We start from the raw sequence: 14,691 nt of genomic DNA, 5'->3' as shown, positions 1-14,691 counted from the left end.
GCTGGGATTGCAGGTGCATGCCACCATGCCCAGCTAATTTTTGTATTTTTAGTAGAGGTGGCGTTTCATCATATTGGTCAGGCTGGTTTTCAACTCCTGACCTCAGGTGATCCACCCGCCTCAGCCTCCCAAAGTGCTGGGATTACAGGTGTGAGCCACTGCGTCCGCCAGTTCTCATTTTTCAACATGTAGACAATATCTGCCGCTTCCTTCTGGCTCTCATGATTTCTAATGAGAAATCTCTTGTTCAAATTGTTTTTTCTATATGTAAGATGTTTCTTTTGAACCTTCAAGATTTTTTCTGTGTCTTTAGTTTTTTCTTTTCTTCTTCTTTTTTTTTTTCTTTTGAAATAAGTCCTCCCAAGTAGCTGGGACTACAGGTGCATGCCACCATGCCTAATTTTTTTGTGTGTTTTTTGTAGAGACAGGGCCTTGTCATGTTACCCAGGCTCGTTTTGAACTCCTGGACTCAAGCCATCCTCCTACCTTGGGCTCCAAAAGTGCTAGAGTGACAGATGTGAGCCACCATTGTGCCTGGCCGAGTTTTCTGAAGTTGTGTCTTGAAGTTGTGTCAAGTTTGTTGAAGTTGATGTGTCTTGGCATGGAGTTAATTGGGTTCACCATATTTGGAACTTGCTCCTTTCTGCATCTGTAAGTTAGTGTTTGGCCAAATTTGGCAAATTTCCAGCCTGGGTACTGAAAACCCAAAAAGGAAACCCAGGGAATCACCATGTCATTTTTTGGACCTCAAGGTCCCTTGCTAATTTCCTACCCTCTGTCTACCTTTTAGAATCTATTTTTATGTTACATTAATACCCAGATGTTTTAGCTGCATGTGCCAGGAGGAATAGGGAGAAGTGTGTCTATTACATCTTGGTCTAGAAACAGAAGTCACCCCTTCTTTTTATCTTTTTAAAAAATATTATTTATTTATGTATTTATGCATTTTTTTTTTGAGACAGAGTCTTGCTGTCTCACCAGGCTGGAGTGCAGTGGTGTAATCTTGGCTAACTGCAACCTCAGCCTCCTGGGTTCAAGAGATTCTTCTGCCTCAGCCTCCTGAGTAGCTGGGACTACAGGCACACACCACCACGCCTGGCTAATTTCTGTATTTTTAGTAGAGATGGAGTTTTACCATATTGGACAGGCTACTCTCGAAACCCTGACCTCATGAGCTGCCTGCCTCGGACTTCCAAAGTGCTGGGATTACAGGCATGAGTCACCATGCCCAGCCTACATTTTTTATTTCTATCAAACCCATGAGTAAGTTTATTCTGAGGGTGAACTCTAGAAATAAGAGAATCATCATATTAACGGCTTTTATATTTGACCACAGGAACCATAAAGTAGAGGTGGGTATGAGGACATCACAATATGTAGGCATGGAAAAATAACAAACATTTGTTTATAGGACTCAGTATTGAATGTGTGCTTGTGGGGTACCTTGCCACCCATGACCATCGTAAATATAATGCATCCTTCTGCAAGTACTTTCAATAATCTCCTTATAAATGTGCTCTTTCTCTCTCTTTTTTATTTTTTTGTCTTCTTTTTTATTATTTTAAAAATACATTTTATTGCGCTTTAGTTTCTGGGGTACATGTGCAGAACATGCAAGATTGTTACATAGGTACCTACATGGTGATGTGGTTTGCTGCCTCCATCCCCATCACCTATATCTGGCATTTCTCCCAACGTTATCTCTCCCCAACTCCCTACCCACCACTGTCCCTCCCCTATTCGCCCCCAACAGACTCCAGTGTGTGATGCTCCCCTCCCTGTGTCCGTGTGTTCTCATTGTTCAACACCCACCTATAAGTGAGAACATGCGGTGATTGGTTTTCTGTTCTTGCGTCAGTTTGCTGAGAATGGTGGTTTCCAGGTTCATCCATGTCCGTACAAAGGACGCGAACTCATCGTTTTTTATGGCTGCATAGTATTCCTGGTGTATATGTGCCACATTTTCCCTGTCCAGTCTATCATCGATGGGCATTTGGGCTGGTTCCAGGTCTTTGCTATTGTAAACAGTGCTACAATGAACATTCATGTGCATGGGTCCTTATAGTAGAACGATTTATAATCCTTTGGATATATACCCAGTAATGGGATTGCTGGGTCAAATGGAATTTCTATTTCTAGGTCCTTGGGGAATCGCCATACTGTCTTCCACAATGGTTGAACTAATTTACACTCCCACCAACAGTGTAAAAGTGTTCCTATTTCTCCACATCCTCTCCAGCATCTGTCTCCAGATTTTTTAATGGTCGCCATTCTAACTGGCGTGAGATGGTATCTCAATGTGGTTTTGATTTGCATTTCTCTAATTCAAATCAGTGAGGATGAACATTTTTTCGTATGTCTATTGGCCTCATGTAGGTCTTCTTTTGTAAAGTGTCTGTTCATGTCCTTCACCCACTTTTAAATGGGATTGTTTTCTTCTTGTAAATCTGTTTTAGTTCTTCGTAGATTCTGGATATTAGCCCTTTGTCAGATGGGTAGATTGCAAAATTTTTTTCCCATTCTGATGGTTGCCGATTCACTCTAGTGATTTTTTCTTTTGCTGTGCAGAAGCTCTGGAGTTTAATTAGATCCCTTTTGTCTATTTTGGCTTTTGTCGCCAATGCTTTTGGTGTTTTAATCATGAAGTCTTTGCCTATGACTATGTCCCGAATGGTTTTGCCTAAGTTTTCTTCTAGGGTTTTTATGGTGTTAGGTCTTATGTTTAAGTATTTAATCCATCTGGAGTTAATTTAAGTGTAAGGTGTCAGGAAGGGGTCCAATTTCAGTTTTCTGCACATGGCTAGCCAGTTTTCCCAACAGCATTTATTAAACAGGGAATACTTTCCCCATTGCTTGTTTTTGTCTGGTTTGTCAAAGATTGAATGGTTGTAGATGTGTTGTGTTGCCTCCGAGGCCTCTCTTCTGTTCCATTGTTCTATATCTCTGTTTTGGTACCAGTACCATGCTGTTTTGATTACTGTAGCCTTTAGTATAGTTTGAAATCTGGTAGTGTGATGCCTGCAGCTTTGTTCTTTTTGCTTAGAATTGACTTGGCTATGCAGGCTCTGTTTTGGCGCCATCTGAAGTTTAAGGTAGTTTTTTTCAAGTTCTGTGAAGAGGTTCATAGGTAGCTTGATGGGGATAGCATTGAATCTGTAAATTACTTTGGGCAGTATGGCCATTTTCATAATATTGATTCTTCTTAACCATGAGCATGGAATGTTTTTTCATCTGTTTGTGTCCTCTCATTTTTTTGAACAGTGGTTTGTAGTTCTCCTTGAAGAGGTCCTTTACATCCTTTGCAAGTTGTATTCCTAGGTATTTTATTCTATTTGTAGCAATTATGAATGTCAGTTCATTCTTGATTTGGCTCTCTTTAAATCTGTTATTGGTGTATAGGAATGCTTGTGATTTCTGCACATTGATTTTTGTATCCTGAGACTTTGCTGAAGTTGCTTATCAGTTTTTCAGGAGATTTTGCGCTGAGATGATGGGGTCTTCTAAATATACAATCATGTCGTCTGCAAATAGAGACAATTTGACTTCCTCCTTTCCTAATTGAATACTCTTGATTTCTTTTTATTGCCTATTGCTCTGATTAGAACTTCCAATACTATATTGAATAGGAGTGATGAGAGAGGGCATCCTTGTCTAGTGCCAGATTCCAAAGGGAATGCTTCCAGTTTTTGCCCATTCAGTATGATATTGGCTGTGGGTTTGTCATAAATAGCTGTTATTATTTTGAGATTCGTTCTGTCAATACCTAGTTTATTGAGAGTTTTTAGCATAAAGGGCTGTTGAATTTTGTCAAAGGCCTTCTCTGCATATATTGAGATAATCATGTGGTTTTTGTCTTTGGTTCTGTTTATGTGGTGAATTACGTTTATGGACTTGGATATGTTGAACCAGCCTTGCATCCCTGGGATGAATCCTACTTAATCATGGTGGATAAGCTTTTTGATGTGCTGTCGCAATCGGTTTGCCAGTATTTTATTCAAGATTTTTGCATCTATGTTCATCATGGATATTGGCCTGAAGTTTTCTTTTCTTGTTGAGTCTCTGCCAGGTTTTGGTATCAGGATGATGTTGGTCTCATAAAATGATTTGGAGAGGATTCCCTCTTTTTGGATTGTTTGGAATAGTTTCCAAAGGAGTGGTACCAGCTCCTCCTTTTATGTCTGGTAGAATTCAGCTGTGAACCCATCTGGAACTGGGCTTTTTTTGGTTGGTAGGCTATTAATTGCTGCCTTACTTTCAGCCCTTGTTATTGGTCTATTCAAGGTTTTTACTTCTTCCTGGTTTAGGCTTCGGAGGGTGCAAGTGTCCAGGAATTTATCCATTTGCTCCAAGTTTGCTGGTTTATGTGCATAGAGTTGTTTGTATTAATCTCTGATGGTGGCTTGTATTTCTGTGCAATCTGTGCTGATATCCCCTTTATCATTTTTTATTGCGTCTATTTGATTCTTCTCTATTTTCTTTTTATTATTCTGGCTAGTGGTCTATTTTGTTGATCTCTTCAAAAAACCAGCTCCTGGATTTACTAATTTTTTGGAGGGTTTTTGTGTCTCTATCTCCTTCAGTTCTGCTCTGATCTTAGTTATTTCTTGTCTTCTGCTAGCTTTTGAGTTTTTTTTTTATCTTGCTACTCTAGCTCTTTCAATTTTGATGATAGGGTGTCAATTTTAGATATTTCCTTGCTTCTCATATGGGTATTTATTGCTATACATTTCCCTCTTGACACTGCTTTAAATGTGTCCCAAAGATTCTGGTACGTTGTGTCTTTGTTCTCGTTGGTTTTGAAGAACATCTTTATTTCTGCCTTCATTTCATTGTTTATCCAGTCAACATTCAAGAGCCAGTTGTTCAGTTTCCATGAAGTTGTGCAGTTCTGAGTTAGTTTCTTAATCCTGAGTTCTAATTTGATTGCACTGTGTTCTAAGAGACTGTTATGATTTCCATTCTTTGGCATTTGCTGAGGAGTGATTTATTTCCAATTATGTGGTCAATTTTAGAGTAGGTGTGTTGTGGTGCTGAGTAGAATATATATTCTGTGGATTTAGGGTGGACAGTTCTGTAAATGTCTATTAGGTGTGTTTGGTCCAAATCTGAGTTCAAGTCCTGGATATCCTTGTTAATTTTCTGTCTCTTTGACAGTTAAAGTCTCCCACTGTTATTGTGTGGGAGTCTAAGTCTCTTTGTAGGTCGTTAAGAACTTGCTTTGTGTATCTGGGTGCTCCTGTATTGGATGTGTATATATTTAGGATCGTTAGCTCTTCATAATGATATAATGCCCTTCTTTGTCTCTTTTGATCTTTGTTGGTTCAAAGTCTATTTTATCAGAGACTAGGATTGCAACTCCTTCTTTTTTTTTCTCTCTCTCCATTTGCTTGGTAATTCTTCCTCCATCCCTTTATTTTGAGCCTATGTGTGTCCTTGTAGGTGAGATGGGTTTCCTGGATACAGCACACCGATGGGTTTTGAGTTTTTATCCAATGTGCCAGTTTGTGTCTTTTGATTGGGGCATTTAACCCATTTACATTTAGGGTTAATATTGTTATGTGTGAATTTGATCCCGCCATTTTGATGCTAGCTGGCTGTTTTGCCTGTTAGTTGATGCAATTTCTTCATTGTGTTGATGTTCTTTACCATTTGGTATGCTTTTGGAGTGGCTGGTACTGGTTGTTCCTTTCTATGTTTAATGCTTCTTTCAGGAGCTCTTGTAAGGCAGGCCTGGTGATGATGAAATCTCTGAGCAATTGCTTATTCATAAAGGATTTTATTTCTCCTTCACTTAGGAAGCTTAGTTTGGCTGGATATGAAATTCTAGGTTGAAAGTTCTTTTCTTTAAGGATGTTGAATATTGGCCCCCACTCTCTCTCTGCTTGTAGGGTTTTTGCTGAGAGGTCCACTGTGAGTCTGATAGGCTTCCCTTTGTGGGTAACCGGACCTTTCTCTCTGGCTGACTTTAGCATTTTTTCCTTCATTTCAACCCTGATGAATCTGACGATTATGTGCCTTAGGGTTGCTCTTCTTGAGGAATATCTTTGTGGTGTTCTCTGTATTTCTTGGGCTTGAATATTGGCCCGCCTTGCTAGGTTTGGGAAGTTTTCCTGTATAATAGCCTGAAGAGTGTTTTCCAGCTTGGATTCATTCTCTCTGTCACATTCAGGTACACCTATCAAATGGAGATTAGGTCTTTTCACATAATCCCATATTTCACATAATCCCCATATTTCTTGTTCATTTTTTTAACTCTTTTTTTCTCTAATGTGGCCTTCTCATTTTATTTCATTCAGTTGATCTTCAATCTCTGATATGCTTTTTTCTGCTTCGTCAGTTTGGCTATTGAAACTTGTGTATGCTTCGTGAAGTTCTCAGGTATTTTTAGCTCCAACAGTCATTTATATTCTTCTCTAAGCTGTTTATTCTCATTAACATTTTGTCAGACCCTTTTCAACATTCTTAGTTTCTTTGCATTGGGTTAGAACATGTTCTTTTAGTTCAGAGAAGTTTGTTATTACCCACCTTTTGAAGCCTGTTTCAGTGAATTTATCAGACTCATTCTCCATCCAGCTTTATTACCTTGCTGGTGAGGAGTTATGATCCCTTGGAGGAGGAAAGGCATTCTGGTTTTGGGTGTTTTCATCCTTTTTACACTGGTTTCTTCCCATCTTTGTGGATTTATCTACCTGTGGTTATTGTAGTTGGTGACTTTCAGATGGGGTCTCTGAGTGGATGTCCTTTTTTTTGATGATGAAGTTAGTTCTTTCTGTTTTTTAGTTTTCCTTCTAACAGACAGGGCCCTCTGTGGTAGGACTGCTGGAGGTCCACTCCAGACTCTACTTGCCTGAGGATCACCTGCAGCAGCTGCAGAACAGTAAGGGTTGCTGTCAGTTTCTTCTTCTGTTATCTTTGTCCCAGAAGGATACCTGCCAGCCTGAGTTCTTCTTTATGGGATGTTTCTTTGGATACACAGGGGTCTGGGAGCTGCTTGAGGAGACAGTCTGTCCCTTATAGGAGCTCAAATGCTGAGCTGTGAGCTCGGTCATTCCATTCAGAGCTGCTTGGCAGGTACATTTAAGTCTGCTGTAGCAGAACTCATAAGTGCCTTTTTTCCCCTGATGCTCTGTCCTGGGAAGCTGTGGCTTTATTTATAAGTTCCTGACGTGCTGCTGCCTTCTTTCAGAAATGCCCTGCCCATAAAGGAGGTAGCTTAGTCACAGTCTGTCAGCAGAGGCGTTGCTGAGCTGCCATGGGCTCTGCCCAGCTGCTGTGTAAACTTTCTTGCAGTTTTGTTTATAGAGGTATAGTTAGAACTGCCTCAGTAATGGGGGTCTGCCTCAGTAATGGCGGACTGCCTCAGTAGTGGTGGGCTGCCTCAGTAATGGTCCCTTCCCCACACCAAGCTGGACCGTCCTGGGTCAGGCTCTGCTTGCTGTGAAACTCTCAATCCAGAGCATTTCAGATTGCTGTTCTTTGTGGGGGTGGGACCCACCAAGCCAGATCACCTGGCTCCCTGTTTCAATCTCCTTTTTTTCAGTTGTATGGGTGACTCTGTCTCCCAGACATTCCAAGCGCCAGTTGAAATGGCCACCCACATTTGTGTGAGTTTTTGTATGGAGACCTGCTGGAGACTCGTGGTGCTTTTCTGCCCAGGAATCTCCTGGTCTGTGGGCAGTAAAAACTTGTTTGGAAATGCGGTGATCACTCACCCTCTGCATTTTCGCTAGGAACTACACTCCAGAGCTGTTCCTATTTGGCCACCTTGGATCAGTCCTCTTTCTCTCTTTTTCAAGACTTTAGCAAAGAAGAAATACAAAATAAAAGCAAAAGAAAACACCACAGCTAAATAGAAACATATGATAATAAAAAATAAAAACAATTTCCCAAAACACAGACAAGACCAACTAATGAGGCTTTTAACATCAAGAACAGATGTCACCTGAGGTCAGGATTTTGCGACAAGCCTGGCCAACATGTCTCTACTAAACGAGCCTGGCCAACATGTCTCTAAAACCCAGTCTCTACTGATAAATACAAAACGTAGCCAGATATGGTGGCAGTGCTTGTAATTGTAGCTACTCAGGAGGCTGAGGCAGGAGAAAAGCTTGAACCTGGGAGGTAGAGGTTGCAGTGAGCTGAGATTGTGCCACTGCACTGCAGCCTGGGTGATAGAGCAAGACTTCGTCTCCAAAAAAATAAAAATAAAAAAAAAACAGGAAAAAATACATTATTATTTACTAGATATTATGCAGATATAATAAAGGTGTGCACTAGTGCTATGAAAAAGCACTTCTCACCTAGATTGCGGGCAAAGTGATACGTTACTTGAATTCTGAAAGGGTAGGACTTAGCTAGAAGAAGAGATGAAGGTATTATTGTGTGGAGAGAAAACAGTGTCTATGAAGTCATGGAAAGAAAGTATCTTGTGGGCTTTCAGAAAGGAATAATAGTCCTAAACTGCCAGCAACTAAAAGCTGCTCTGGCCAATTTTAGTGGAAATGAATAATATTTGCCTGCCTTGATTCTTAAGCCATTTAAAGCAGATTTTCCAAACTTAGTACAACGAAAAGTGTTGGATTATTTCAAGAATCCAAATTACCATTTTGAGGAGTCCATTTGTGGCTTGTGGACATTATTATATTATTAAGTATTTAGAACAAATGTGGTGGAGAGAAACTCCATCATTTTAGTCTCTAAAAGAGATTATTGGTTTTAACAATTTATGCAAGCCACTCAGATGTTATCTTTGGATGTTTAATTTTGCAGGCAGCTCAACTTATGCCTCAATTTTGAGACATAAACTGAGACCAGGTGGATTGGTCACTTTATATTTAGGTAGACTCTTTATCAGGGCTTGCTGTGTTGGTTTCTTTGTTCTTCTATATTTGCTGACTTCGGTTTCTTGGCCTTCAGATACATTTTATACCTCCTGCAGTATTTACAAATTCATTACATCCTGGCTGTCTCTTTTCTTTTCTTCTCTCTCTCTCTCTCTCTTTTTTTTTCATTTCTTTCAATAGGGTCTCAGCTCTGTCGCCCAGAGGCGTGATCATAGCTCACTGCAACCTTGAACTCCTGGACTAAAGTGATTCTCCTGCCTCGGCTGGGAATTGCAGGCTTGAGCCTGGCTGTACCCAGCCTGGTTGTATTTAGTTAACTGTGCTTCATTCAATAAACCATTACTTAGCAGGGACTAGGGTTCATACTCTGCAAGGCTCTGAGATACGATATTAAATAAGGTATGCTGCCTGTCATCAGGGGAGCTTACAGTCCATTAAATTAGCATCACAAAATCGCTAATTATAATATAGCTTCCTTAGGCCTATAATGGTTAAATTAGTGAGGACTCCTTAGGTTGCAGGTGACTGAGATTCCATACAAATAAGTTTATCAGAAAGAGGCATTTGTTAGCTGGTTTATATTGCCACTAACTGTTGTATTGGTAGATCTTCAAAGATTCCTACAGCTGAATTTCGTGTATTATCAACAGTTCAGATAGCACAGTAGTTTCATTTCCAACTGTTATGAGGAATTTTAATTTTAGAATTCCTTACTTTTGGTGATAATATTGGTGCTGTGTATTTATTTTTGGTTTTCAGTAGGAAGCAGTGAAGCCAGCTTGCTTCTGCCGTTTTTGGAACCAGAAGTGTATTTCTAGCATTCCCTGCTTTTGGTAGCAGTACATTCCTGCACTCTGAGAAGGTGGGCTGAAATGGTTGTTTATCAATTTGAATAATTTCCAGTTTTAGGTTTTGGCATCTAATAAACACACACCCTCGGCCTGGCGCGGTGGCTCTCGCCTGTATACAAAAATTAGCTGGGCGGGGTGGTACAAGCCTGTAGTCCCATATATTTGGGAGGCTGAGGCAGGAGAAAAATCGACTGAACCTGGCAGGTGGAAGTTACGTGAGCCGAGATGGTGTCACTGCACTCCAGCCTGGGTGACAGAGCGAGACTTCATCTGGAAAAAATATAAAAACAAAAGTCACTTTCACACTTTGGAAGCAACCAACCAAATTTATGGATCAGCCTGCTAGGCCCTACTGAGGTTTGAACTCACGACCCCCAGTTTGCAAGACTAGTGCTGTAATCCCTGAGCTACAGGGCCACAGTGAGATGGAGCTACTTCCAGTTATTAAAGCTACCATTGTCACCCTCCACTCAGTTTTGTTTGGTTTATATTGGTTTCTAGAATATTTGATTTTTCACTTTCCTCCCTTTTCCGATTTTCTGGCATATGGTCAAACAAAATAAATCCCTGCATTCCCTAATAATTTTAGCATCCCCTCCAATTAGCTTTTGGCCATTTTTAGCCACGCCCCCTTGTCTGCAGTACTTTTCGCGCTGGTTAACGCCCAGATATTCTGGACTTCAGTTCTCAGGGCCTTGGGGGGAAAGTGCCTTCATCTGTCTCAAACTCCCCCAAATCGTAAATCAGAAGAGCCGCACTGACCGGTGAGGGTGAGGGTGAGGCTGTCTGGAGGGGCGGTGAGTTGAAGCCCCTCGCAGGGACAGAAGCTGGGGAGGGGCCCCGCCTCTGAGTCTCACCTTTAAGGGGCATCATCGCGGAGCGTCCCCCTGGGGCGCAGATCCTGGCCGGATTTCTCATTCTGCAGTGAGCGACGCTGAAACCCAGAGAGGAGAGGTCCGTCCAACCGCGCTGTGGCAAAGAAGCCGGAAAACTGTTCCCTGCCCCGAGGGAAAGGGGCTGTGGGGGGCGTGGGAAAAACTACTTGAGGACTCGGCTGGGACGCGCAGACCGGGTGGAAAGGTAAACCAGACTACAAACCCTAGGTCTCCTGTCCCAGGTCGGGGCCCTGCGCTCATAAAGAAACAGCATCCTTTGGGAAAAAAAGAAACAGCAACAACAACAAAAAGAGTTCCCAAGGACTGACAAATACAGGTAACGTTACAACAACTCGGAAAAACACGAGGGCCGCAGGTTGGGAAGCGGGGAACGGGGCGGTCTGCGCCAGCCCCACCCTGAGGACGCAGCCCTTGCTTCCAGGAGACAGGCTGTGATCTGCTGCTGACAATCCAGCCAGCTCTCCACAGGCCTCACGGGGTAAAACAGGCACACATGCCACACCCACCTTCATCCCTCAGAGTCACATACAGGCCAAATAAGGCCCCTGTGACCCGAAGTGCCGTAAACACAAACGATAGGAAAACAAAACAAGAAATGCGGGGCATATGAATGCGGCTGGGAGAGAGGAATGGAGAGAATGTAGCCTCAAGTTGATCACTGTTCTCCATCCTGAACTTCTTAGAATCAAAGGTTCGCCTCCCAGAGGAGCTGTTGTTTGTTCAGATTCTCCAAAACCCTAAACTTGCCTGGGTAGAGGGGACCCTTCTCTTGAAGCTGCTTGTCATCACCCGAGTACCAGAGAAGAGGGGGATGCAGGTCCGAGATGCGTCGTGAAGTCCCAACAGGCCTGTGCAGGGCAGTTTTTGAGAATATCATTTCATGTTTAGGTACAGTGTTCGCCTCCTGATTTCTAGTGCCTAAAGAAATGTATAACCTCAGTGAAACAGGTCTGTGATGTTCAGAGGAATCACTTGAGCCTAACTGTTTTTTGGTGTGTTATTTTTTTAATGCTCTTATCTCAGTAGGCTCTTCCCTTGCTTGTCTGCTGATATTAAGACCTCTGATTCTTAAATGTGTTCATTCAGTACAGTATTCACTAACGCATGAGCAATCATTATGGGAAAGATACTACGGATGTCACTTCTTTAACTCAAGGAGTACACATAGTTATGAGTGGGCAGGGCATGCATTCAGATCTCTACCACATAAGGCATTTGTGACACAACACTCACCCTGCAAACACACCATGATATTGCAAGTGGTTTGGCTGCTATGAGAGGGCCTGCAAGGACTAAAATTCTGGAAAAGTACCAGCCCTGATATCTCTTACTTCTCACTTCATTTTCCACAAGTTAGCAGAGGCTTGCACCAGGAAACTTAAATGGAAGGCGCCTGGAGCAAAAAGGTAAAACAGACCTCTAGTTCCTGACAAAATGACCTGTAGCCTCTTTCACACAGCTTTTCTCAACTTGGGCTCCTTCGGAATTCAAGAAGACTCCTAAGTTGGGGGGTGGAGGGAAGAGGACAGCGGTGAGAAAACAGAGACGTGAAGGAACAATAATAACGCTGAAAGGGAGAATGCGGAAGGGCAGCAGTTAGGCGTGGATAGGCAGCCTGCTGCGATACGCAATTCTCTACCAACTTTCTTAGCAACATTCCCCAAGATGCCCTGACTCCACTGCCATCTCTCAGGCTCAGTTCTCTGGTTCTGAATCTGGATTTTAGAAAATAGGTAATGGTCCACCTTTCAACTCATGAACACCACACTATATACTATACATTATATATTATATGCTATATATCAGTATATGTAGGTACATATATGTGTTTGTGTGTACATATGTATCACGTATGGAGCTTGGGCAAGAAGGCAAATCAACTATATCACTAAATATCTTTAGTTCCATTGACTGATTAATTGATTGTAGGAGGAGTTCCTCATTGAAGGCAGCAGTGCATTTAATTATAGTTTGGTGCAAGCTTATCTTACTGTACCATACGCATATGGAATATCATAAAGCTCTTACAGGTTGTTAAAAGAAACCTGCATTTAATAATGTGGAGAAAGGGTCAGGCACGGTGGCTCACACCTGTAATATCAGTTCTTTGGGAGGCAGAGGTGGGCAGATCACAAGGTCAGGAGTTCAAGACCAGCCTGACCAACATGGTGAAAACCTGTCTCTACTGAAAATACAGAAATTAGTCAGGCGTGGTGGTGTGTGCATGTAATCCCAGCTACTCAGGAGGCTGAGGCAAGAGAATTGCTTGAACCTGGGAGCTGGAGGTTGCAGTGAGCCAAGATCACCCTGCTGCACTCCAGCCTGGGCAATAGAGCGAGACTCTTCAAATTTGTGTCCCATCCATTTAGGCCCTTATAGTTTACGTATAGAAATTCAGTGGCACTCCTTTCTACCAGAATTTGTTTCTTTCACAGTTCAATCCTAGAAAAACAATTGCAAAAAGGTTCTTTCTTTCTTTTTTACGATTTCATTTTCACAGTCATAGAAACATATTTTTCAGTCATAAAAGATACATTTATCTTTTGAAACAGCTGTTGCCTCCCACAATGGGTAATATTTTGCAGAAAAGCATCTGAGAGCTTTAGGAAGAGGAGAGACAGGCGATGACACTACAGAGCATGTGTCCCTGCAGGGCAGAAGACAGTGATGTTTACTGAATTGTGTAATGAAATAAAAGATGTAAGGAGGACTTCCAGTGGTGAATCACAGTTTGGGTCAGTTTAGGAGAAGGGGGAATGCCTAGAAATCCAGGTAAAGAACAGCCCCACTCTCTTGCTATGACTTCCTCTTGTCCAGAGCAGTGGGGATGGGCTTTTGTCCACTGAAAGTTCCCACTGGCCCTGGGGCAGTATCAAGCTGGAGCTGCTGCATCAGGACTTAAGTCACAAAGAGCAAAGTGACCCCACAGGGTCAGGGTAGGCAGAATAAGGGGCAGGAGGCCTGGGTCAGAGGGAGAGGGCAGGGCCCAATGTGGGGAGTTACTGGAGGAAGGGGAGAGGGACAGGGAAAGTCATGTCTACGTCTTGTTCCCCCCTCCCATCTTGGTCTGCAGTACTGTAAGAATTATTCAGTTCTGCACTAACACTTGTACTTTTTTACCATTACATTCTGTAATCGGCGAATGCAGAGCTCCTGGTCAGGCAAATTCCAGAGAGAACGTTTGCTGCCGGATCATGTATACTTTTGAGCTGTCTGTTGTAGTGTCAGGATGGCCGAGTGGTCTAAGGTGCTGGACTCGAGCTACCTCTTCCCCTGTTTGGGTCTTCTGGTCTCTGCATAGAGGTGTGGGTTCAAATCCCGCTTCTGGCACAGTATGACTTCCTGTTTGCTCTTCCCTACCAGATTTGTACCAAAAGTTTCGCCAAGGAATGCCCACAATAGTTCAGCCATTTCTACCCCCAAGATTTCCCACCCTAACAGATGTTCACCAAACAGGGTCTTGCAAAGAGAGAGGCATCTCTCTCACATCAAACCAATCGATAAATGAAACCCCTGATTTATAGAATCCGAGGATATTTTCAGTGCCATTTGGATGCTGTCCCGCAGCACTGTTGGAGATCCCTTTCTCTTGCAAGAAAGTAAGCAGTGGATTTCCTTCTATTGCTCTGTGAATCAGCTGGCATACAAATTAAACAAACAAAAAAGAAAATAAAAGAAAGAAAAGAAAAAGGCACAAGAAAAAGGTCTCAGTTCTCAGGGAGCCCTGTAGGAAGTTGCTGATTCCTGTATATCGTCTGAATAGGACATTGCTCTGACCAGCAACCACTGCAATCACCCACCGCTGCAGCAAGGATGGTAACACCCTGTTCTTTCCTTAGCCATTCAACTTCTCAGTCACGTGAGGGAAATTACTAAAAACTTTGCTTTTTCGCACACATAAAATAATCTGTTATAGGCCGGGTGCGGTGGCTCAAGCCTGTAATCCCAGCACTGTGGGAGGCCGAGGCGGGTGGATCACGAGGTCAAGAGATCGAGACCATGCTGGTCAACATGGTGAAACCCCGTCTCTAGTAAAAATACAAAAAATTAGCTGGGCATGGTGGCGCGTGCCTGTAATCCCAGCGACTCAGGAGGCTGGGG

The sequence above is a fragment of the Cebus imitator genome, unplaced genomic scaffold (genome assembly GCF_001604975.1).
Source record: "Cebus imitator isolate Cc_AM_T3 unplaced genomic scaffold, Cebus_imitator-1.0 Scaffold918, whole genome shotgun sequence".
In the NCBI taxonomy this organism is placed as follows: Eukaryota; Metazoa; Chordata; class Mammalia; order Primates; family Cebidae; genus Cebus; species Cebus imitator.
This window is presented reverse-complemented; position numbering follows the sequence as displayed.